This window comes from Oncorhynchus keta, unplaced genomic scaffold, assembly GCF_023373465.1.
Source record: "Oncorhynchus keta strain PuntledgeMale-10-30-2019 unplaced genomic scaffold, Oket_V2 Un_contig_17011_pilon_pilon, whole genome shotgun sequence".
Taxonomy (NCBI): domain Eukaryota; kingdom Metazoa; phylum Chordata; class Actinopteri; order Salmoniformes; family Salmonidae; genus Oncorhynchus; species Oncorhynchus keta.
In genome coordinates, this window is record NW_026280234.1 from 265 (window position 1) to 25000 (window position 24736).

Here is a 24736-nt window from a genome sequence, read left to right on the forward strand (position 1 = left end):
GTTGTCTAGGTGGGTCTGGGTTAATGTTGTTGTTGTTTAGGTGGGTCTGGGGTAATGTTGTTGTTGTTGTTGTTTAGGTGGGTCTGGGGTAATGTTGTTGTTGTTGTTTAGGTGGGTCTGGGGTAATGTTGTTGTTGTTGTTTAGGTGGGTCTGGGCTGATGTTGTTGTTTAGGTGGGTCTGGGCTAATGTTGTTGTTGTTTAGGTGGGTCTGGGGTAATGTTGTTGTTTAGGTGGGTCTGGGTTAATGTTGTTGTTGTTTAGGTGGTTCTGGGGTAATGTTGTTGTTGTTGTTTAGGTGGGTCTGGGTTAATGTTGTTGTTGTTGTTGTTGTCTAGGTGGGTCTGGGTTAATGTTGTTGTTGTTTAGGTGGGTCTGGGGTAATGTTGTTGTTGTTGTTGTTTAGGTGGGTCTGGGTTAATGTTGTTGTTGTTGTTGTTGTCTAGGTGGGTCTGGGTTAATGTTGTTGTTGTTTAGGTGGGTCTGGGTTAATGTTGTTGTTGTTTAGGTGGTTCTGGGGTAATGTTGTTGTTGTTGTTGTTGTTTAGGTGGGTCTGGGGTAATGTTGTTGTTGTTGTTTAGGTGGGTCTGGGGTAATGTTGTTGTTGTTGTTGTTTAGGTGGGTCTGGGTCTGGGATATCTGGAGCTCCCTCAAATCAACTACAAGCTGTCAGTGGAACACAAAGAGAAGGTCAAACTGGACAAACTGCCGGATCTACGACTGGTAACTATGGTGTAACTATGGTGTAACTATGGTGTAACTATGTGGTAACTATGGTGTAACTATGGTGTAACTATGGTGTAACTATGTGGTAACTATGTGGTAACTATGGTGTAGTTAAACTGTGTAACCTGTTCTGTTATAATCAGTCTGTCTGTGTCTCTAGCTCCAGACCCTGCTGGACACTAAAGGAGTGTATGTCTCTCTCTCATCTCTGTGTCTCTAGCTCCAGACCCTGCTGGACACTAAAGGAGTGTATGTCTCTCTCTCATCTCTGTGTCTCTAGCTCCAGACCCTGCTGGACACTAAAGGAGTGTATGTCTCTCTCTCATCTCTGTGTCTCTAGCTCCAGACCCTGCTGGACACTAAAGGAGTGTATGTCTCTCTCTCATCTCTGTGTCTCTAGCTCCAGACCCTGCTGGACACTAAAGGAGTGTATGTCTCTCTCTCATCTCTGTGTCTCTAGCTCCAGACCCTGCTGGACACTAAAGGAGTGTATGTCTCTCTCTCATCTCTGTGTCTCTAGCTCCAGACCCTGCTGGACACTAAAGGAGTGTATGTCTCTCTCTCATCTCTGTGTCTCTAGCTCCAGACCCTGCTGGACACTAAAGGAGTGTATGTCTCTCTCTCATCTCTGTGTCTCTAGCTCCAGACCCTGCTGGACACTAAAGGAGTGTATGTCTCTCTCTCATCTCTGTGTCTCTAGCTCCAGACCCTGCTGGACACTAAAGGAGTTTATGTCTCTCTCTCATCTCTGTGTCTCTAGCTCCAGACCCTGCTGGACACTAAAGGAGTGTATGTCTCTCTCTCATCTCTGTGTCTCTAGCTCCAGACCCTGCTGGACACTAAAGGAGTGTATGTCTCTCTCTCATCTCTGTGTCTCTAGCTCCAGACCCTGCTGGACACTAAAGGAGTGTATGTCTCTCTCTCATCTCTGTGTCTCTAGCTCCAGACCCTGCTGGACACTAAAGGAGTGTATGTCTCTCTCTCATCTCTGTGTCTCTAGCTCCAGACCCTGCTGGACACTAAAGGAGTGTATGTCTCTCTCTCATCTCTGTGTCTCTAGCTCCAGACCCTGCTGGACACTAAAGGAGTGTATGTCTCTCTCTCATCTCTGTGTCTCTAGCTCCAGACCCTGCTGGAGACTAAAGGAGTGTATGTCTCTCTCTCATCTCTGTGTCTCTAGCTCCAGACCCTGCTGGACACTAAAGGAGTGTATGTCTCTCTCTCATCTCTGTGTCTCTAGCTCCAGACCCTGCTGGACACTAAAGGAGTGTATGTCTCTCTCTCATCTCTGTGTCTCTAGCTCCAGACCCTGCTGGACACTAAAGGAGTGTATGTCTCTCTCTCATCTCTGTGTCTCTAGCTCCAGACCCTGCTGGACACTAAAGGAGTGTATGTCTCTCTCTCATCTCTGTGTCTCTAGCTCCAGACCCTGCTGGACACTAAAGGAGTGTACATCCTGGACTGTCTGTCTGATGTGTTTATCTGGATCGGGAGGAAGTCTCCTCGTCTGGTGAGAGCAGCCGCCCTGAAGCTAGGACAGGAAGTCTGCACTATGCTGCACCGCCCCAAACACGCTACTGTTACCAGGAACCTGGAGGGGACAGAGTGTCAGGTAGGCAGAGACCCTCCTGGAGGTTTTAACTCCAACCCTATTCCTGGAGAGAGACCCTCCTGGAGGTTTTAACTCCAACCCTGTTCCTGGAGAAACACCCTCCTGGAGGTTTTAACTCCAACCCTGTTCCTGGAGAGATACCCTCCTGTAGGTTTTAACTCCAACCCTGTTCCTGGAGAGCTACCCTCCTGTAGGTTTTAACTCCAACCCTGTTCCTGGAGAGCTACCCTCCTGTAGGTTTTAACTCCAACCCTGTTCCTGGAGAGCTACCCTCCTGGAGAAACACCCTCCTGGAGGTTTTAACTCCTACCCTGTTCCTGGAGACATACCCTCCTGTAGGTTTAAACTCCAACCCTGTTCCTGGAGAGAGACCCTCCTGTAGGTTTTAACTCCAACCCTGTTCCTGGAGAGCTACCCTCCTGTAGGTTTTAACTCCAACCCTGTTCCTGGAGAGCTACCCTCCTGTAGGTTTTAACTCCTACCCTGTTCCTGGAGAGAGACCCTCCTGTAGGTTTTAACTCCAACCCTGTTCCTGGAGAGAGACCCTCCTGGAGAGAGACCCTCCTGGAGGTTTTAACTCCGACCCTGTTCCTGGAGAGAGACCCTCCTGTAGGTTTTAACTCCAACCCTGTTCCTGGAGAGCTACCCTCCTGTAGGTTTTAACTCCAACCCTGTTCCTGGAGAGAGACCCTCCTGTAGGTTTTAACTCCAACCCTGTTCCTGGAGAGAGACCCTCCTGGAGGTTTTAACTCCAACCCTGTTCCTGGAGAGAGACCCTCCTGGAGGTTTTAACTCCAACCCTGTTCCTGGAGAGAGACCCTCCTGGAGGTTTTAACTCCGACCCTGTTCCTGGAGAGATACCCTCCTGTAGGTTTAAACTCCAACCCTGTTCCTGGAGACATACCCTCCTGGAGAGAGACCCTCCTATAGGTTTTAACTCCAACCCTGTTCCTGGAGAGAGACCCTCCAGTAGGTTTTAACTCCAACCCTGTTCCTGGAGAGAGACCCTGCTGTAGGTTTTAACTCCAACCCTGTTCCTGGAGAGATACCCTCCTGTAGGTTTTAACTCCAACCCTGTTCCTGGAGAGCTACCATCCTGTAGGTTTTAACTCCAACCCTGTTCCTGGAGAGAAACCCTCCTGTAGGTTTTAACTCCAACCCTGTTCCTGGAGAGATACCCTCCTGTAGGTTTTAACTCCAACCCTGTTCCTGGAGACATACCCTCCTGGAGAGAGACCCTCCTGTAGGTTTTAACTCCAACCCTGTTCCTGGAGAGAGACCCTCCTGTAGGTTTTAACTCCAACCCTGTTCCTGGAGAGAGACCCTCCTGTAGGTTTTAACTCCAACCCTGTTCCTGGAGAGAGACCCTCCTGGAGGTTTTAACTCCAACCCTGTTCCTGGAGACATACCCTCCTGGAGAGAGACCCTCCTGGAGGTTTTAACTCCAACCCTGTTCCTGGAGAGAGACCCTCCTGGAGGTTTTAACTCCAACCCTGTTCCTGGAGAGAGACCCTCCTGTAGGTTTTAACTCCAACCCTGTTCCTGGAGAGATACCCTCCTGTAGGTTTTAACTCCAACCCTGTTCCTGGAGAGAGACCCTCCTGGAGGTTTTAACTCCGACCCTGTTCCTGGAGAGAGACCCTCCTGTAGGTTTTAACTCCAACCCTGTTCCTGGAGAGAGACCCTCCTGGAGGTTTTAACTCCAACCCTGTTCCTGGAGAGCTACCCTCCTGTAGGTTTTAACTCCAACCCTGTTCCTGGAGAAACACCCTCCCCATTGTGTGTGTGGGGTACAGAGATGAGGTAGTCATTGTGTGTGTGAGGTAGTCATTGTGTGTGTGGGGTACAGAGATGAGGTAGTCATTGTGTGTGTGGGGTACTGAGATGAGGTAGTCATTGTGTGTGTGGGGTACAGAGATGAGGTAGTCATTGTGTGTGTGGGGTACAGAGATGAGGTAGTCATTGTATGTGTGGGGTACAGAGATGAGGTAGTCATTGTGTGTGTGGGGTACAGAGATGAGGTAGTCATTGTATGTGTGGGGTACAGAGATGAGGTAGTCATTGTGTGTGTGGGGTACTGAGATGAGGTAGTCATTGTGTGTGTGGGGTACTGAGATGAGGTAGTCATTGTATGTGTGGGGTACAGAGATGAGGTAGTCATTGTGTGTGTGGGGTACAGAGATGAGGTAGTCATTGTGTGTGTGGGGTACAGAGATGAGGTAGTCATTGTGTGTGTGGGGTACAGAGATGAGGTAGTCATTGTGTGTGTGGGGTACAGAGATGAGGTAGTCATTGTGTGTGTGGGGTACAGAGATGAGGTAGTCATTGTATGTGTGGGGTACAGAGATGAGGTAGTCATTGTATGTGTGGGGTACAGAGATGAGGTAGTCATTGTATGTGTGGGGTACAGAGATGAGGTAGTCATTGTGTGTGTGGGGTACAGAGATGAGGTAGTCATTGTATGTGTGGGGTACAGAGATGAGGTAGTCATTGTGTGTGTGGGGTACAGAGATGAGGTAGTCATTGTGTGTGTGGGGTACTGAGATGAGGTAGTCATTGTGTGTGTGGGGTACAGAGATGAGGTAGTCATTGTGTGTGTGGGGTACTGAGATGAGGTAGTCATTGTATGTGTGGGGTACAGAGATGAGGTAGTCATTGTGTGTGTGGGGTACAGAGATGAGGTAGTCATTGTATGTGTGGGGTACAGAGATGAGGTAGTCATTGTGTGTGTGGGGTACAGAGATGAGGTAGTCATTGTGTGTGTGGGGTACAGAGATGAGGTAGTCATTGTATGTGTGGGGTACAGAGATGAGGTAGTCATTGTGTGTGTGGGGTACAGAGATGAGGTAGTCATTGTGTGTGTGAGGTAGTCATTGTATGTGTGGGGTACAGAGATGAGGTAGTCATTGTGTGTGTGGGGTACAGAGATGAGGTAGTCATTGTGTGTGTGAGGTAGTCATTGTATGTGTGGGGTACAGAGATGAGGTAGTCATTGTGTGTGTGGGGTACAGAGATGAGGTAGTCATTGTATGTGTGGGGTACAGAGATGAGGTAGTCATTGTGTGTGTGAGGTAGTCATTGTATGTGTGGGGTACAGAGATGAGGTAGTCATTGTATGTGTGGGGTACAGAGATGAGGTAGTCATTGTGTGTGGGGTACAGAGATGAGGTAGTCATTGTGTGTGTGAGGTAGTCATTGTATGTGTGGGGTACTGAGATGAGGTAGTCATTGTGTGTGTGGGGTACAGAGATGAGGTAGTCATTGTGTGTGTGTGGGGTACTGAGATGAGGTAGTCATTGTGTGTGTGGGGTACTGAGATGAGGTAGTCATTGTGTGTGTGGGGGTACAGAGATGAGGTAGTCATTGTGTGTGTGGGGTACAGAGATGAGGTAGTCATTGTGTGTGTGGGGTACAGAGATGAGGTAGTCATTGTGTGTGTGGGGTACTGAGATGAGGTAGTCATTGTGTGTGTGGGGTACTGAGATGAGGTAGTCATTGTGTGTGTGGGGTACAGAGATGAGGTAGTCATTGTGTGTGTGGGGTACAGAGATGAGGTAGTCATTGTGTGTGTGGGGTACAGAGATGAGGTAGTCATTGTGTGTGTGGGGTACAGAGATGAGGTAGTCATTGTGTGTGTGGGGTACAGAGATGAGGTAGTCATTGTGTGTGTGAGGTACAGAGATGAGGTAGTCATTGTGTGTGTGGGGTACAGAGATGAGGTAGTCATTGTGTGTGTGGGGTACAGAGATGAGGTAGTCATTGTATGTGTGGGGTACAGAGATGAGGTAGTCATTGTGTGTGTGGGGTACTGAGATGAGGTAGTCATTGTATGTGTGGGGTACAGAGATGAGGTAGTCATTGTGTGTGTGGGGTACAGAGATGAGGTAGTCATTGTGTGTGTGGGGTACAGAGATGAGGTAGTCATTGTATGTGTGGGGTACAGAGATGAGGTAGTCATTGTGTGTGTGGGGTACAGAGATGAGGTAGTCATTGTGTGTGTGGGGTACTGAGATGAGGTAGTCATTGTGTGTGTGGGGTACAGAGATGAGGTAGTCATTGTGTGTGTGGGGTACAGAGATGAGGTAGTCATTGTGTGTGTGGGGTACAGAGATGAGGTAGTCATTGTGTGTGTGAGGTAGTCATTGTGTGTGTGAGGTAGTCATTGTGTGTGTGAGGTAGTCATTGTGTGTGTGGGGTACAGAGATGAGGTAGTCATTGTGTGTGTGGGGTACAGAGATGAGGTAGTCATTGTGTGTGTGGGGTACAGAGATGAGGTAGTCATTGTGTGTGTGGGGTACAGAGATGAGGTAGTCATTGTGTGTGTGGGGTACAGAGATGAGGTAGTCATGTGTGTGTGGGGTACTGAGATGAGGTAGTCATTGTATGTGTGGGGTACAGAGATGAGGTAGTCATTGTGTGTGTGGGTTACAGAGATGAGGTAGTCATTGTATGTGTGGGGTACAGAGATGAGGTAGTCATTGTGTGTGTGGGGTACAGAGATGAGGTAGTCATGTGTGTGTGGGGTACAGAGATGAGGTAGTCATTGTATGTGTGGGGTACAGAGATGAGGTAGTCATTGTGTGTGGGGGTACTGAGATGAGGTAGTCATTGTGTGTGTGGGGTACTGAGATGAGGTAGTCATTGTGTGTGTGGGGTAGTCATTGTGTGTGTGGGGTACAGAGATGAGGTAGTCATTGTGTGTGTGGGGTACAGAGATGAGGTAGTCATTGTATATGTGGGGTACAGAGATGAGGTAGTCATTGTGTGTGTGGGGTACTGAGATGAGGTAGTCATTGTGTGTGTGGGGTACTGAGATGAGGTAGTCATTGTGTGTGTGGGGTACAGAGATGAGGTAGTCATTGTGTGTGTGGGGTAGTCATTGTGTGTGTGGGGTACTGAGATGAGGTAGTCATTGTGTGTGTGGGGTACAGAGATGAGGTAGTCATTGTATGTGTGGGGTACAGAGATGAGGTAGTCATTGTATGTGTGGGGTACTGAGATGAGGTAGTCATTGTATGTGTGGGGTACAGAGATGAGGTAGTCATTGTGTGTGTGGGGTACAGAGATGAGGTAGTCATTGTGTGTGGGGGGTAGAGAGATGAGGTAGTCATTGTGTGTGTGGGGTACAGAGATGAGGTAGTCATTGTGTGTGTGGGGTACTGAGATGAGGTAGTCATTGTGTGTGTGGGGTACTGAGATGAGGTAGTCATTGTGTGTGTGGGGTACAGAGATGAGGTAGTCATTGTGTGTGTGGGGTACAGAGATGAGGTAGTCATTGTATGTGTGGGGTACAGAGATGAGGTAGTCATTGTGTGTGTGGGGTACAGAGATGAGGTAGTCATTGTATGTGTGGGGTACAGAGATGAGGTAGTCATTGTGTGTGTGAGGTAGTCATTGTGTGTGTGGGGTACAGAGATGAGGTAGTCATTGTATGTGTGGGGTACAGAGATGAGGTAGTCATTGTGTGTGTGGGGTACAGAGATGAGGTAGTCATTGTGTGTGTGGGGTACAGAGATGAGGTAGTCATTGTGTGTGTGAGGTAGTCATTGTATGTGTGGGGTACAGAGATGAGGTAGTCATTGTGTGTGTGGGGTACAGAGATGAGGTAGTCATTGTGTGTGTGAGGTAGTCATTGTATGTGTGGGGTACAGAGATGAGGTAGTCATTGTGTGTGTGGGGTACAGAGATGAGGTAGTCATTGTGTGTGTGGGGTACAGAGATGAGGTAGTCATTGTGTGTGTGAGGTAGTCATTGTATGTGTGGGGTACAGAGATGAGGTAGTCATTGTGTGTGTGGGGTACAGAGATGAGGTAGTCATTGTAGTATTATTATTATTATTATATTATTGTGTGGGTGAGGTAGTCATTGTGTGTGTGAGGTAGTCATTGTATGTGTGGGGTACTGAGATGAGGTAGTCATTGTGTGTGTGGGGTACAGAGATGAGGTAGTCATTGTGTGTGTGGGGTACTGAGATGAGGTAGTCATTGTGTGTGTGGGGTACTGAGATGAGGTAGTCATTGTGTGTGTGGGGTACAGAGATGAGGTAGTCATTGTGTGTGTGGGGTACAGAGATGAGGTAGTCATTGTGTGTGTGGGGTACAGAGATGAGGTAGTCATTGTGTGTGTGGGGTACAGAGATGAGGTAGTCATTGTGTGTGTGGGGTACTGAGATGAGGTAGTCATTGTGTGTGTGGGGTACAGAGATGAGGTAGTCATTGTGTGTGTGGGGTACAGAGATGAGGTAGTCATTGTGTGTGTGGGGTACAGAGATGAGGTAGTCATTGTGTGTGTGTGGGGTACAGAGATGAGGTAGTCATTGTGTGTGTGGGGTACTGAGATGAGGTAGTCATTGTGTGTGTGGGGTACAGAGATGAGGTAGTCATTGTGTGTGTGGGGTACTGAGATGAGGTAGTCATTGTGTGTGTGGGGTACAGAGATGAGGTAGTCATTGTATGTGTGGGGTACAGAGATGAGGTAGTCATTGTGTGTGTGGGGTACTGAGATGAGGTAGTCATTGTATGTGTGGGGTACAGAGATGAGGTAGTCATTGTGTGTGTGGGGTACAGAGATGAGGTAGTCATTGTGTGTGTGGGGTACAGAGATGAGGTAGTCATTGTATGTGTGGGGTACAGAGATGAGGTAGTCATTGTGTGTGTGGGGTACAGAGATGAGGTAGTCATGTGTGTGTGGGGTACTGAGATTAGGTAGTCATTGTGTGTGTGGGGTACAGAGATGAGGTAGTCATTGTGTGTGTGGGGTACAGAGATGAGGTAGTCATTGTGTGTGTGGGGTACAGAGATGAGGTAGTCATTGTATGTGTGAGGTAGTCATTGTGTGTGTGAGGTAGTCATTGTATGTGTGAGGTAGTCATTGTGTGTGTGGGGTACAGAGATGAGGTAGTCATTGTGTGTGTGGGGTACAGAGATGAGGTAGTCATTGTGTGTGTGGGGTACAGAGATGAGGTAGTCATTGTGTGTGTGAGGTAGTCATTGTATGTGTGGGGTACAGAGATGAGGTAGTCATTGTGTGTGTGGGGTACAGAGATGAGGTAGTCATTGTGTGTGTGGGGTACAGAGATGAGGTAGTCATTGTGTGTGTGGGGTACAGAGATGAGGTAGTCATTGTGTGTGTGGGGTACAGAGATGAGGTAGTCATTGTGTGTGTGAGGTAGTCATTGTGTGTGTGGGGTACAGAGATGAGGTAGTCATTGTGTGTGTGAGGTAGTCATTGTGTGTGTGGGGTACAGAGATGAGGTAGACATGTGTGTGTGGGGTACAGAGATGAGGTAGTCATTGTGTGTGTGGGGTACTGAGATGAGGTAGTGATTGTGTGTGTGGGGTACAGAGATGAGGTAGTCATTGTGTGTGTGGGGTACAGAGATGAGGTAGTCATTGTATGTGTGGGGTACAGAGATGAGGTAGTCATTGTATGTGTGGGGTACAGAGATGAGGTAGTCATTGTGTGTGTGGGGTACAGAGATGAGGTAGTCATTGTATGTGTGGGGTACAGAGATGAGGTAGTCATTGTATGTGTGGGGTAGTCATTGTATGTGTGGGGTACAGAGATGAGGTAGTCATTGTGTGTGTGGGGTAGTCATTGTGTGTGTGAGGTAGTCATTGTATGTGTGGGGTAGTCATTGTATGTGTGGGGTAGTCATTGTATGTGTGGGGTACAGAGATGAGGTAGTCATTGTATGTGTGGGGTACAGAGATGAGGTAGTCATTGTGTGTGTGGGGTACAGAGATGAGGTAGTCATTGTGTGTGTGAGGTAGTCATTGTATGTGTGGGGTACAGAGATGAGGTAGTCATTGTATGTGTGGGGTACAGAGATGAGGTAGTCATTGTGTGTGTGGGGTACAGAGATGAGGTAGTCATTGTGTGTGTGGGGTACTGAGATGAGGTAGTCATTGTGTGTGTGGGGTACAGAGATGAGGTAGTCATTGTGTGTGTGAGGTAGTCATTGTGTGTGTGGGGTACAGAGATGAGGTAGTCATTGTGTGTGTGAGGTAGTCATTGTGTGTGTGGGGTACAGAGATGAGGTAGTCATTGTGTGTGTGGGGTACAGAGATGAGGTAGTCATTGTGTGTGTGGGGTACTGAGATGAGGTAGTGATTGTGTGTGTGGGGTACAGAGATGAGGTAGTCATTGTGTGTGTGGGGTACAGAGATGAGGTAGTCATTGTGTGTGTGGGGTACTGAGATGAGGTAGTCATTGTGTGTGTGGGGTACAGAGATGAGGTAGTCATTGTGTGTGTGGGGTACTGAGATGAGGTAGTCATTGTATGTGTGGGGTACAGAGATGAGGTAGTCATTGTATGTGTGAGGTAGTCATTGTGTGTGTGGGGTACTGAGATGAGGTAGTCATTGTGTGTGTGGGGTACTGAGATGAGGTAGTCATTGTATGTGTGGGGTACAGAGATGAGGTAGTCATTGTGTGTGTGGGGTACTGAGATGAGGTAGTCATTGTGTGTGTGGGGTACTGAGATGAGGTAGTCATTGTGTGTGTGAGGTAGTCATTGTATGTGTGGGGTACAGAGATGAGGTAGTCATTGTGTGTGTGGGGTACAGAGATGAGGTAGTCATCACTCCTGGATGCTGGCCTTCTTGGCAGAGTTCCTCTGTCCAGTGTCTGTGTTCTTTTGCCCATCTTAATCTTTCTCTTTGAAGGGTACTATTTAATGAAGCTGCCAGTTGAGGACTTGTGAGGCTTCTGTTTCTCAAACTAGACACTCTAATGTACTTGTCCTCTTGCTCAGTTGTGCACCGGGGCCTCCCACTCCTCTTTCTATTCTGGTCAGGGCCAGGTTGATCTGTTCTGTGAAGGGAGTAGTACACAGCGTTGTACGAGATCTTCAGTTTCTTTCTCACATGGAATAGCCTTCATTTCACAGAACAAGAATAGACTGACGAGTTTCAGAAGAAAGCTCTTTGTTTCTGGTCATTTTGAGCCTGTAATCGAACCCACAAATGCTGACGCTCCAGATACTCAACTAGTCTAAAGAAGGCCAGTTTTATTGCGTCTTCAGAATCAGAACAGCTGTGAACATAACTGCAAAAGAGTTTTCTAATGATCAATTAGCCTTTTAAAATGATAAACTTGGATTAGCTAACACAATGTGCCATTGGAACACAGGAGTGATGGTTGCTGATAATGGGCCTCTGTACGCCTATGTAGATATTCCATTAAAAAATTGTCGAATGACTTGGCAAGGGGTCAAATGACTTGGCCAGGAGTCAAATGGGGTCGAATGACTTGGCCAGGGGTCAAATGGGGTCAAATGACTTGGCCAGGGGTCAAATGGGGTCGAATGACTTGGCAAGGGGTCAAATGACTTGGCAAGGGGTCAAATGACTTGGCAAGGGGTCAAATTACTTGGCAAGAGCAAGAGAAATACTTAACAAGAGTTGACATGACATTATAACTCTCTCTCTGTCTCTCTCTCTCTCTCTGTGTCTGTCTCTCTCTCTCTGTGTCTGTCTCTCTCTCTCTGTGTCTGTCTCTCTCTCTCTCTCTGTGTGTCTGTCTGTCTCTCTCTCTCTCTCTCTCTGTCTCTCTGTCTCTCTGTCTCTCTGTCTCTCTGTCTCTCTGTCTCTCTGTCTCTGTCTCTGTCTCTCTGTCTCTCTCTCTCTCTCTCTCTCTCTCTCTCTCTCTCTGTCTCTCTCTGTGTCTCTGTCTCTCTCTGTCTCTCTCTCTCTCTCTCTCTCTCTCTCTCTCTCTGTCTCTGTGTCTCTCTGTCTCTGTCTCTCTCTCTGTCTCTGTCTCTCTCTCTGTCTCTCTCTGTCTCTCTCTCTCTGTCTGTCTCTCTCTGTCTCTCTCTCTCTCTCTGTCTCTCTCTCTCTCTGTCTCTCTCTCTCTCTGTCTCTCTCTCTCTCTCTCTCTCTCTCTGTCTCTCTGTCTCTCTGTCTCTCTCTCTCTCTCTCTCTCTCTGTCTCTCTCTCTGTCTCTCTCTCTGGCTCTCTCTCTGTCTCTCTGTCTCTCTCTGTCTCTCTCTCTCTCTCTCTCTCTCTCTCTCTCTGTCTCTCTCTGTCTCTCTCTGTCTCTCTCTCTGTCTCTCTCTCTGTCTCTCTCTGTCTCTCTCTCTGTCTCTCTCTCTGTCTCTCTCTGTCTCTCTCTCTGTCTCTCTCTCTGTCTCTCTCTGTCTCTCTCTGTCTCTCTCTCTGTCTCTCTCTGTCTCTCTCTGTCTCTCTCTGTCTCTCTCTGTCTCTCTCTCTCTCTCTCTGTCTCTGTCTCTCTCTGTCTCTCTCTGTCTCTGTCTCCAGGTGTTTAAGTCTAAGTTTCAGAACTGGGATGATGTCCTGAAGGTGGACTACACCAGAGCAGCTGAGAGTGTAGAGCAACAGCAAGGATTACAGGGGAAGGTGAGTAACAGGACCTGTTGTGTAGGGGTGTATGCTAGCTATCAGCTAGCTTGGTGTAGGGGTGTATGCTAGCTATCAACTAGCTTGGTGTAGGGGTGTATGCTAGCTATCAACTAGCTTGGTGTAGGGGTGTATGCTAGCTAGCTCCCTCTATCAACTAGCTTGGTGTGGGGGTGTATGCTAGCTATCAACTAGCTTGGTGTAGGGGTGTATGCTAGCTAGCTCCCTCTATCAACTAGCTTGGTGTGGGGGTGTATGCTAGCTATCAACTAGCTTGGTGTAGGGGTGTATGCTAGCTATCAACTAGCTTGGTGTAGGGGTGTATGCTAGCTAGCTCCCTCTATCAACTAGCTTGGTGTGGGGGTGTATGCTAGCTATCAACTAGCTTGGTGTAGGGGTGTATGCTAGCTATCAACTAGCTTGGTGTAGGAGTGTATGCTAGCTAGCTCCCTCTATCAACTAGCTTGGTGTGGGGGTGTATGCTAGCTATCAACTAGCTTGGTGTAGGGGTGTATGCTAGCTATCAACTAGCTTGGTGTAGGGGTGTATGCTAGCTAGCTCCCTCTATCAACTAGCTTGGTGTGGGGGTGTATGCTAGCTATCAACTAGCTTGGTGTAGGGGTGTATGCTAGCTATCAACTAGCTTGGTGTAGGGGTGTATGCTAGCTAGCTCCCTCTATCAACTAGCTTGGTGTGGGGGTGTATGCTAGCTATCAACTAGCTTGGTGTAGGGGTGTATGCTAGCTATCAACTAGCTTGGTGTAGGGGTGTATGCTAGCTAGCTCCCTCTATCAACTAGCTTGGTGTGGGGGTGTATGCTAGCTATCAACTAGCTTGGTGTAGGGGTGTATGCTAGCTATCAACTAGCTTGGTGTAGGAGTGTATGCTAGCTAGCTCCCTCTATCAACTAGCTTGGTGTGGGGGTGTATGCTAGCTATCAACTAGCTTGGTGTAGGGGTGTATGCTAGCTATCAACTAGCTTGGTGTAGGGGTGTATGCTAGCTAGCTCCCTCTATCAACTAGCTTGGTGTGGGGGTGTATGCTAGCTATCAACTAGCTTGGTGTGGGGGTGTATGCTAGCTATCAACTAGCTTGGTGTAGGGGTGTATGCTAGCTAGCTCCCTCTATCAACTAGCTTGGTGTGGGGGTGTATGCTAGCTATCAACTAGCTTGGTGTAGGGGTGTATGCTAGCTATCAACTAGCTTGGTGTAGGGGTGTATGCTAGCTAGCTCCCTCTATCAACTAGCTTGGTGTAGGGGTGTATGCTAGCTATCAACTAGCTTGGTGTAGGGGTGTATGCTAGCTAGCTCCCTCTATCAACTAGCTTGGTGTGGGGGTGTATGCTAGCTATCAACTAGCTTGGTGTAGGGGTGTATGCTAGCTATCAACTAGCTTGGTGTAGGGGTGTATGCTAGCTAGCTCCCTCTATCAACTAGCTTGGTGTGGGGGTGTATGCTAGCTATCAACTAGCTTGGTGTAGGGGTGTATGCTAGCTAGCTCCCTCTATCAACTAGCTTGGTGTGGGGGTGTATGCTAGCTATCAACTAGCTTGGTGTAGGGGTGTATGCTAGCTATCAACTAGCTTGGTGTAGGGGTATATGCTAGCTATCAACTAGCTTGGTGTAGGGGTATATGCTAGCTATCAACTAGCTTGGTGTAGGGGTGTATGATTGCTATCAACTAGCTTGGTGTAGGTAGGGGTGTATGCTAGCTATCAACTAGCTTGGTGTAGGGGTGTATGCTAGCTATCAACTAGCTTGGTGTAGGGGTGTATGCTAGCTATCAACTAGCTTGGTGTAGGGGTGTATGCTAGCTATCAACTAGCTTGGTGTAGGGGTATATGCTAGCTATCAACTAGCTTGGTGTAGGGGTATATGCTAGCTATCAACTAGCTTGGTGTAGGGGTGTATGATTGCTATCAACTAGCTTGGTGTAGGTAGGGGTGTATGCTAGCTATCAACTAGCTTGGTGTAGGGGTGTATGCTAGCTATCAACTAGCTTGGTGTAGGGGTGTATGCTAGCTATCAACTAGCTTGGTGTAGGGGTGTATGCTAGCTATCAACTAGCTTGGTGTAGGGGTATATGCTAGCTATCAACTAGCTTGGTGTAGGGGTGTATGCTAGCTAGCTCCCTCTATCAACTAGCTTGGTGTGGGGGTGTATGCTAGCTATCAACTAGCTTGGTGTAGGGGTGTATGCTAGCTAGCTCCCTCTATCAACTAGCTTGGTGTGGGGGTGTATGCTAGCTATCAACTAGCTTGGTGTAGGGGTGTATGCTAGCTATCAACTAGCTTGGTGTAGGGGTATATGCTAGCTATCAACTAGCTTGGTGTAGGGGTATATGCTAGCTATCAACTAGCTTGGTGTAGGGGTGTATGATTGCTATCAACTAGCTTGGTGTAGGTAGGGGTGTATGCTAGCTATCAACTAGCTTGGTGTAGGGGTGTATGCTAGCTATCAACTAGCTTGGTGTAGGGGTGTATGCTAGCTATCAACTAGCTTGGTGTAGGGGTGTATGCTAGCTAGCTCCCTCTATCAACTAGCTTGGTGTGGGGGTGTATGCTAGCTATCAACTAGCTTGGTGTAGGGGTGTATGCTAGCTAGCTCCCTCTATCAACTAGCTTGGTGTGGGGGTGTATGCTAGCTATCAACTAGCTTGGTGTAGGGGTGTATGCTAGCTATCAACTAGCTTGGTGTAGGGGTATATGCTAGCTATCAACTAGCTTGGTGTAGGGGTATATGCTAGCTATCAACTAGCTTGGTGTAGGGGTGTATGATTGCTATCAACTAGCTTGGTGTAGGTAGGGGTGTATGCTAGCTATCAACTAGCTTGGTGTAGGGGTGTATGCTAGCTATCAACTAGCTTGGTGTAGGGGTGTATGCTAGCTATCAACTAGCTTGGTGTAGGGGTGTATGCTAGCTATCAACTAGCTTGGTGTAGGGGTGTATGCTAGCTAGCTCCCTCTATCAACTAGCTTGGTGTGGGGGTGTATGCTAGCTATCAACTAGCTTGGTGTAGGGGTGTATGCTAGCTAGCTCCCTCTATCAACTAGCTTGGTGTGGGGGTGTATGCTAGCTATCAACTAGCTTGGTGTAGGGGTGTATGCTAGCTATCAACTAGCTTGGTGTAGGGGTATATGCTAGCTATCAACTAGCTTGGTGTAGGGGTATATGCTAGCTATCAACTAGCTTGGTGTAGGGGTGTATGATTGCTATCAACTAGCTTGGTGTAGGTAGGGGTGTATGCTAGCTATCAACTAGCTTGGTGTAGGTAGGGGTGTATGCTAGCTATCAACTAGCTTGGTGTAGGGGTGTATGCTAGCTATCAACTAGCTTGGTGTAGGGGTGTATGCTAGCTATCAACTAGCTTGGTGTAGGGGTGTATGCTAGCTATCAACTAGCTTGGTGTAGGGGTATATGCTAGCTATCAACTAGCTTGGTGTAGGGGTATATGCTAGCTATCAACTAGCTTGGTGTAGGGGTGTATGCTAGCTATCAACTAGCTTGGTGTAGGGGTGTATGCTAGCTATCAACTAGCTTGGTGTAGGGGTGTATGCTAGCTATCAACTAGCTTGGTGTAGGGGTGTATGCTAGCTATCAACTAGCTTGGTGTAGGGGTGTATGCTAGCTATCAACTAGCTTGGTGTAGGGGTGTATGCTAGCTAGCTACAGGGGAAGGTGAGTAACATGACCTGTTGTGTAGGGGTGTATGCTAGCTATCAACTAGCTTGGTGTAGGGGTGTATGCTAGCTATCAACTAGCTTGGTGTAGGGGTGTATGCTAGCTAGCTACAGGGGAAGGTGAGTAACATGACCTGTTGTGTACGGGTGTATGCTAGCTAGCTAGCGCCCTCTATCAACTAGCTTGGTGTAGGGGTGTATGTTAGCTAGCTAGCGCCCTCTATCAACTAGCTTGGTATAGGGGTGTGTGCTAGGTAGCTCCCTCTAGCAACTAGCTTGGTGTAGGGGGTTATGCTAGCTAGCTCCCTCTAGCAACTAGCTTGGTGTAGGGGGGTATGCTAGCTAGCTCCCTCTAGCAACTAGCTTGGTGTAGGGGGGTATGCTAGCTAGCTCCCTCTAGCAACTAGCTTGGTGTAGGGGGGTATGCTAGTTAGCTTCCTCTAGCAACCAGCTTGGTGTAGGGGGGTATGCTAGTTAGCTAGCAACTAGTTTGGTGTAGCTCTTCTAATGATCCTTTACTTTGCTACTTGATGGTGCCTTAACTCTTGATCTTTAACCCTGACCCCAAACTCTAACCCTGGAATTCCCCAGGGCAGCTGTCTAGGCCCCCTACTGGTAGAATTAGGAATTCCCCAGGGCAGCTGTCTAGACCCCTACTGGTAGAATTAGGAATTCCCCAGGGCAGCTGTCTAGGCCCCCTACTGGTAGAATTAGGAATTCCCCAGGGCAGCTTTCTAGGCCCCCTACTGGTAGAATTAGGAATTCCCCAGGGCAGCTGTCTAGGCCCCCTACTGGTAGAATTAGGAATTCCCCAGGGCAGCTTTCTAGGCCCCTTTGACTTGTTTCTATCTTTGCTAATGACCTGCCACTGGCTTTGAGGAAAGCCCTTTAGTACCATGCAGAAGGGACCTTTCTCATGTTTGGATCCTGTTTTTGGACTTGATTGGTGGATTCAAATGAAGTCTTTAAAATGTGTGACCTCTCTTGTCTGTCTCAGGTCAAGAAGGATGCTGAGAAGAAAGACGAGATGAAGGCTGACCTCACCGCCCTCTTCCTCCCCAGACAACCCCCCATGGTCCTCACTGAGGTAAACAGCCCTCTTCCTCCCCAGACGACCCCCCCATGGTCCTCACTGAGGTAAACAGCCCTCTTCCTCCCCAGACAACCCCCCATGGTCCTCACTGAGGTAAACAGCTCTCTTCCTCCCCAGACAACCCCCCATGGTCCTCACTGAGGTAAACAGCCCTCTTCCTCCCCAGACAACCCCCCATGGCCCTCACTGAGGTAAACAGCCCTCTTCCTCCCCAGACAACCCCCCATGGTCCTCACTGAGGTAAACAGCTCTCTTCCTCCCCAGACAACCCCCCCATGGTCCTCACTGAGGTAAACAGCCCTCTTCCTCCCCAGACAACCCCCCCATGGTCCTCACTGAGGTAAACAGCCCTCTTCCTCCCCAGACAACCCCCATGGTCCTCACTGAGGTAAACAGCTCTCTTCCTCCCCAGACAACCCCCCATGGTCCTCACTGAGGTAAACAGCCCTCTTCCTCCCCAGACAACCCCCCATGGTCCTCACTGAGGTAAACAGCTCTCTTCCTCCCCAGACAACCCCCCCATGGCCCTAAACATCAGCTGGTTCTTGGTAAAGGCAGTTGATTCAGCCTCCCTCTGTTGGAGGTAGGGGCAGTTGATTCAGCCTCCCTCTGTTGGAGGTAGGGGCAGTTGATTCAGCCCCCCTCTGTTGGAGGTAGGGGCAGTTGATTCAGCCCCCCTCTGTTGGAGGTAGGGGCAGTTGATTCAGCCTCCCTCTGTTGGAGGTAGGGGCAGTTGATTCAGCCTCCCTCTGTTGGAGGTAGGGGCAGTTGATTCAGCCTCCTCTGTTGGAGGTAGGGGCAGTTGATTCAGCCTCCCTCTGTTGGAGGGAGGGGCAGTTGATTCAGCCTCCCTCTGTTGGAGGTAGGGGCAGTTGATTCAGCCTCCCTCTGTTGGAGGTAGGGGCAGTTGATTCAGCCTCCCTCTGTTGGAGGTAGGGGCAGTTGATTCAGCCTCCCTCTGTTGGAGGTAGGGGCAGTTGATTCAGCCCCCCTCTGTTGGAGGTAGGGGCAGTTGATTCAGCCTCCCTCTGTTGGAGGTAGGGGCAGTTGATTCAGCCTCCCTCTGTTGGAGGTAGGGGCAGTTGATTCAGCCTCCCTCTGTTGGAGGTAGGGGCAGTTGATTCAGCCTCCCTCTGTTGGAGGTAGGGGCAGTTGATTCAGCCTCCCTCTGTTGGAGGTAGGGGCAGTTGATTCAGCCTCCCTCTGTTGGAGGTAGGGGCAGTTGATTCAGCCGTCCTCTTTTTGGAGGTAGGGGCAGTTTATTCAGCCCCCCTCTGTTGGAGGTAGGGGCAGTTGATTCAGCCCCCCTCTGTTGGAGGTAGGGGCAGTTGATTCAGCCTCCCTCTGTTGGAGAGAAGGGCAGTTGATTCAGCCTCCCTCTGTTGGAGGTAGGGGCAGTTGATTCAGCCTCCCTCTGTTGGAGGTAGGGGCAGTTGATTCAGCCTCCCTCTGTTGGAGAGAAGGGCAGTTGATTCAGCCTCCCTCTGTTGGAGGTAGGGGCAGTTGATTCAGCCCCCCTCTGTTGGAGGTAGGGGCAGTTGATTCAGCCTCCCTCTGTTGGAGAGAAGGGCAGTTGATTCAGCCGTCTTCAGCGCTGTCAACACTATTCACCCTTGTCGCCGTAAAACCCCGTCTCTCCTGGTCGCTGGCGCTACAGAGAGAAGAGGATCCAGAGGAATGTGTTGTTATTAGTGGCAGCTTTTTCATGTTCCCTCTTCTTCCCTCCTCTTCCTCCCCCCTCTCCCCCAGGCAGAGCAGATGATGGAGGAGTGGAATGAGGATCTGGATGGAATGGAGGGATTCGTGTTGGAGGGGAAGAAGTTTGCTCGTCTGCCGGAGGAGGAGTTTGGACACTTCCACACACAGGACTGCTACGTCTTCCTGTGCAGGTACACACACACACACACACACACTCACTCACTCACTCACTCACTCACTCACTCACTCACTCACTCACTCACTCACTCACAGACAGAGGACTGTAGGTCTGTCTCAGGACTGTAGGAGGACTGTCTCAGGCCTGTGGGTCTGTCTCAGGACTGGGGGTCTGTCTCAGGACTGTAGGAGGACTGTCTCAGGACTGGGGGTCTGTCTCAGGACTGGGGGTCTGTCTCAGGACTGGGGGTCTGTCTCAGGACTGGGGGTCTGTCTCAGGACTGTGGGTCTGTCTCAGGACTGTGGGTCTGTCTCAGGACTGGGGGTCTGTCTCAGGACTGGGGGTCTGTCTCAGGACTGGGGGTCTGTCTCAGGACTGGGGGTCTGTCTCAGGACTGGCGGTCTGTCTCAGGACTGGCGGTCTGTCTCAGGACTGGCGGTCTGTCTCAGGACTGTGGGTCTGTCTCAGGACTGTGGGTCTGTCTCAGGACTGTAGGACTGTAGGGTCTGTCTCAGGACTGTGGGTCTGTCTCAGGACTGTGGGTCTGTCTCAGGACTGTGGGTCTGTCTCAGGACTGTCGGTCTGTCTCAGGACTGGGGGTCTGTCTCAGGACTGGGGGTCTGTCTCAGGACTGTGGGTCTGTCTCAGGACTGTGGGTCTGTCTCAGGACTGGGGGTCTGTCTCAGGACTGGGGGTCTGTCTCAGGACTGTAGGACTGTAGGGTCTGTCTCAGGACTGTGGGTCTGTCTCAGGACTGTGGGTCTGTCTCAGGACTGGGGGTCTGTCTCAGGACTGTGGGTCTGTCTCAGGACTGTGGGTCTGTCTCAGGACTGTGGGTCTGTCTCAGGACTGTGGGTCTGTCTCAGGACTGGGGGTCTGTCTCAGGACTGTAGGTCTGTCTCAGGACTGTGGGTCTGTCTCAGGACTGTGGGTCTGTCTCAGGACTGTGGGTCTGTCTCAGGACTGTGGGTCTGTCTCAGGACTGTAGGAGGACTGTCGGTCTGTCTCAGGACTGGGGGTCTGTCTCAGGACTGGGGGTCTGTCTCAGGACTGTGGGTCTGTCTCAGGACTGTGGGTCTGTCTCAGGACTGTGGGTCTGTCTCAGGACTGGGGGTCTGTCTCAGGACTGTAGGAGGACTGTCTCAGGACTGGGGGTCTGTCTCAGGACTGGGGGTCTGTCTCAGGACTGGGGGTCTGTCTCAGGACTGGGGGTCTGTCTCAGGACTGGGGGTCTGTCTCAGGACTGGGGTCTGTCTCAGGACTGGGGTCTGTCTCAGGACTGTCGGTCTGTCTCAGGACTGGGGGTCTGTCTCAGGACTGGGGGTCTGTCTCAGGACTGGGGGTCTGTCTCAGGACTGGCGGTCTGTCTCAGGACTGGCGGTCTGTCTCAGGACTGGGGGTCTGTCTCAGGACTGGGGGTCTGTCTCAGGACTGGGGGTCTGTCTCAGGACTGGGGGTCTGTCTCAGGACTGGGGGTCTGTCTCAGGACTGGGGGTCTGTCTCAGGACTGGCGGTCTGTCTCAGGACTGTAGGGTCTGTCTCAGGACTGTGGGTCTGTCTCAGGACTGTGGGTCTGTCTCAGGACTGTGGGTCTGTCTCAGGACTGTGGGTCTGTCTCAGGACTGTGGGTCTGTCTCAGGACTGTGGGTCTGTCTCAGGACTGTCGGTCTGTCTCAGGACTGGGGGTCTGTCTCAGGACTGTGGGTCTGTCTCAGGACTGTGGGTCTGTCTCAGGACTGGGGGTCTGTCTCAGGACTGGGGGTCTGTCTCAGGACTGTAGGACTGTAGGGTCTGTCTCAGGACTGTGGGTCTGTCTCAGGACTGTGGGTCTGTCTCAGGACTGTGGGTCTGTCTCAGGACTGTGGGTCTGTCTCAGGACTGGGGGTCTGTCTCAGGACTGGGGGTCTGTCTCAGGACTGTAGGTCTGTCTCAGGACTGTGGGTCTGTCTCAGGACTGTGGGTCTGTCTCAGGACTGTGGGTCTGTCTCAGGACTGTGGGGTCTGTCTCAGGACTGTGGGTCTGTCTCAGGACTGTAGGAGGACTGTCGGTCTGTCTCAGGACTGGGGGTCTGTCTCAGGACTGGGGGTCTGTCTCAGGACTGTGGGTCTGTCTCAGGACTGTGGGTCTGTCTCAGGACTGTGGGTCTGTCTCAGGACTGTGGGTCTGTCTCAGGACTGTGGGTCTGTCTCAGGACTGTGGGTCTGTCTCAGGACTGGGGGTCTGTCTCAGGACTGGGGGTCTGTCTCAGGACTGTGGGTCTGTCTCAGGACTGTGGGTCTGTCTCAGGACTGTAGGTCTGTCTCAGGACTGTGGGTCTGTCTCAGGACTGTAGGACTGTAGGGTCTGTCTCAGGACTGTGGGTCTGTCTCAGGACTGTAGGACTGTAGGGTCTGTCTCAGGACTGTGGGTCTGTCTCAGGACTGTGGGTCTGTCTCAGGACTGTAGGTCTGTCTCAGGACTGTAGGTCTGTCTCAGGACTGTGGGTCTGTCTCAGGACTGTGGGTCTGTCTCAGGACTGTGGGTCTGTCTCAGGACTGTGGGTCTGTCTCAGGACTGTAGGAGGACTGTCGGTCTGTCTCAGGACTGGGGGTCTGTCTCAGGACTGGGGGTCTGTCTCAGGACTGTGGGTCTGTCTCAGGACTGTGGGTCTGTCTCAGGACTGTGGGTCTGTCTCAGGACTGGGGGTCTGTCTCAGGACTGTAGGAGGACTGTCTCAGGACTGGGGGTCTGTCTCAGGACTGGGGGTCTGTCTCAGGACTGTAGGACTGTAGGGTCTGTCTCAGGACTGTGGGTCTGTCTCAGGACTGTGGGTCTGTCTCAGGACTGGGGGTCTGTCTCAGGACTGTGGGTCTGTCTCAGGACTGGGGGTCTGTCTCAGGACTGGGGGTCTGTCTCAGGACTGGGGGTCTGTCTCAGGACTGTGGGTCTGTCTCAGGACTGGGGGTCTGTCTCAGGACTGGGGGTCTGTCTCAGGACTGGGGGTCTGTCTCAGGACTTTGGGTCTGTCTCAGGACTGTGGGTCTGTCTCAGGACTGTAGGAGGACTGTCGGTCTGTCTCAGGACTGGGGTCTGTCTCAGGACTGGGGTCTGTCTCAGGACTGTGGGTCTGTCTCAGGACTGTGGGTCTGTCTCAGGACTGTGGGTCTGTCTCAGGACTGTGGGTCTGTCTCAGGACTGTGGGTCTGTCTCAGGACTGTGGGTCTGTCTCAGGACTGTGGGTCTGTCTCAGGACTGGGGGTCTGTCTCAGGACTGGGGGTCTGTCTCAGGACTGTGGGTCTGTCTCAGGACTGTGGGTCTGTCTCAGGACTGTAGGTCTGTCTCAGGACTGTGGGTCTGTCTCAGGACTGTAGGACTGTAGGGTCTGTCTCAGGACTGTGGGTCTGTCTCAGGACTGTGGGTCTGTCTCAGGACTGTGGGTCTGTCTCAGGACTGTGGGTCTGTCTCAGGACTGTAGGACTGTAGGGTCTGTCTCAGGACTGTGGGTCTGTCTCAGGACTGTGGGTCTGTCTCAGGACTGTGGGTCTGTCTCAGGACTGTAGGTCTGTCTCAGGACTGTAGGACTGTAGGGTCTGTCTCAGGACTGTGGGTCTGTCTCAGGACTGTGGGTCTGTCTCAGGACTGGGGGTCTGTCTCAGGACTGGGGGTCTGTCTCAGGACTGGGGGTCTGTCTCAGGACCGTAGGACTGTAGGGTCTGTCTCAGGACTGTGGGTCTGTCTCAGGACTGTGGGTCTGTCTCAGGACTGGGGGTCTGTCTCAGGACTGGGGGTCTGTCTCAGGACTGTAGGACTGTAGGGTCTGTCTCAGGACTGTGGGTCTGTCTCAGGACTGTGGGTCTGTCTCAGGACTGTGGGTCTGTCTCAGGACTGTGGGTCTGTCTCAGGACTGGGGGTCTGTCTCAGGACTGTGGGTCTGTCTCAGGACTGTGGGTCTGTCTCAGGACTGTGGGTCTGTCTCAGGACTGTGGGTCTGTCTCAGGACTGTGGGTCTGTCTCAGGACTGTGGGTCTGTCTCAGGACTGTGGGTCTGTCTCAGGACTGTGGGTCTGTCTCAGGACTGTGGGTCTGTCTCAGGACTGTGGGTCTGTCTCAGGACTGTAGGACTGTAGGGTCTGTCTCAGGACTGTGGGTCTGTCTCAGGACTGTGGGTCTGTCTCAGGACTGTGGGTCTGTCTCAGGACTGTGGGTCTGTCTCAGGACTGTGGGTCTGTCTCAGGACTGGGGGAGGACTGTGGGTCTGTCTCAGGACTGTGGGTCTGTCTCAGGACTGTGGGTCTGTCTCAGGACTGTGGGTCTGTCTCAGGACTGTGGGTCTGTCTCAGGACTGTGGGTCTGTCTCAGGACTGGGGGTCTGTCTCAGGACTGTGGGTCTGTCTCAGGACTGTGGGTCTGTCTCAGGACTGTGGGTCTGTCTCAGGACTGTGGGTCTGTCTCAGGACTGTGGGTCTGTCTCAGGACTGTGGGTCTGTCTCAGGACTGTGGGTCTGTCTCAGGACTGTGGGTCTGTCTCAGGACTGGGGGTCTGTCTCAGGACTGTCGGTCTGTCTCAGGACTGTCGGTCTGTCTCAGGACTGTCGGTCTGTCTCAGGACTGGGGGTCTGTCTCAGGACTGGGGGAGGACTGTGGGTCTGTCTCAGGACTGTGGGTCTGTCTCAGGACTGTGGGTCTGTCTCAGGACTGTGGGTCTGTCTCAGGACTGTGGGTCTGTCTCAGGACTGTAGGAGGACTGTCGGTCTGTCTCAGGACTGTGGGTCTGTCTCAGGACTGTGGGTCTGTCTCAGGACTGGGGGTCTGTCTCAGGACTGGGGGAGGACTGTGGGTCTGTCTCAGGACTGTGGGTCTGTCTCAGGACTGTGGGTCTGTCTCAGGACTGTGGGTCTGTCTCAGGACTGTAGGAGGACTGTCGGTCTGTCTCAGGACTGTGGGTCTGTCTCAGGACTGTGGGTCTGTCTCAGGACTGTGGGTCTGTCTCAGGACTGTGGGTCTGTCTCAGGACTGTGGGTCTGTCTCAGGACTGTGGGTCTGTCTCAGGACTGTGGGTCTGTCTCAGGACTGTGGGTCTGTCTCAGGACTGTGGGTCTGTCTCAGGACTGTGGGTCTGTCTCAGGACTGTGGGTCTGTCTCAGGACTGTGGGTCTGTCTCAGGACTGTGGGTCTGTCTCAGGACTGTGGGTCTGTCTCAGGACTGTGGGTCTGTCTCAGGACTGTGGGTCTGTCTCAGGACTGTGGGTCTGTCTCAGGACTGTGGGTCTGTCTCAGGACTGTAGGTCTGTCTCAGGACTGTAGGGTCTGTCTCAGGACTGTAGGGTCTGTCTCAGGACTGTGGGTCTGTCTCAGGACTGGGGGAGGACTGTAGGTCTGTCTCAGGACTGTGGGTCTGTCTCAGGACTGT

The 24736-nt window shown here is 51.1% G+C and overlaps 2 long non-coding RNA genes across 40 annotated transcripts; both read left to right on the forward strand.

The window, feature by feature from the left end:
• The first annotated feature begins 566 nt into the window (after window positions 1–566).
• On the forward strand, window positions 567–4102 carry LOC127919555 (uncharacterized). 39 transcript variants are annotated; one of them, XR_008103292.1, is made up of 7 exons: window positions 567–723; window positions 2147–2575; window positions 2721–2806; window positions 2952–3037; window positions 3441–3526; window positions 3586–3671; window positions 3817–3953. It is a non-coding gene; the product is annotated as an uncharacterized LOC127919555 (long non-coding RNA). The 39 variants fall into 39 exon arrangements; XR_008103290.1 differs by lacking the exon at window positions 3817–3953 and adding an exon at window positions 3774–3788 and having other exon boundaries at window positions 3586–3714; XR_008103307.1 differs by lacking the exon at window positions 3817–3953 and adding an exon at window positions 3774–3788 and having other exon boundaries at window positions 2952–2994; window positions 3586–3714.
• A 329-nt stretch (window positions 4103–4431) lies between these two features.
• Window positions 4432–11677, forward strand: LOC127919556 (uncharacterized). Its single transcript, XR_008103331.1, has 6 exons — window positions 4432–4755; window positions 5992–6024; window positions 7607–7639; window positions 9690–9821; window positions 10021–10139; window positions 10913–11677. It is a non-coding gene; the product is annotated as an uncharacterized LOC127919556 (long non-coding RNA).
• Window positions 11678–24736: the final 13059 nt, after the last annotated feature.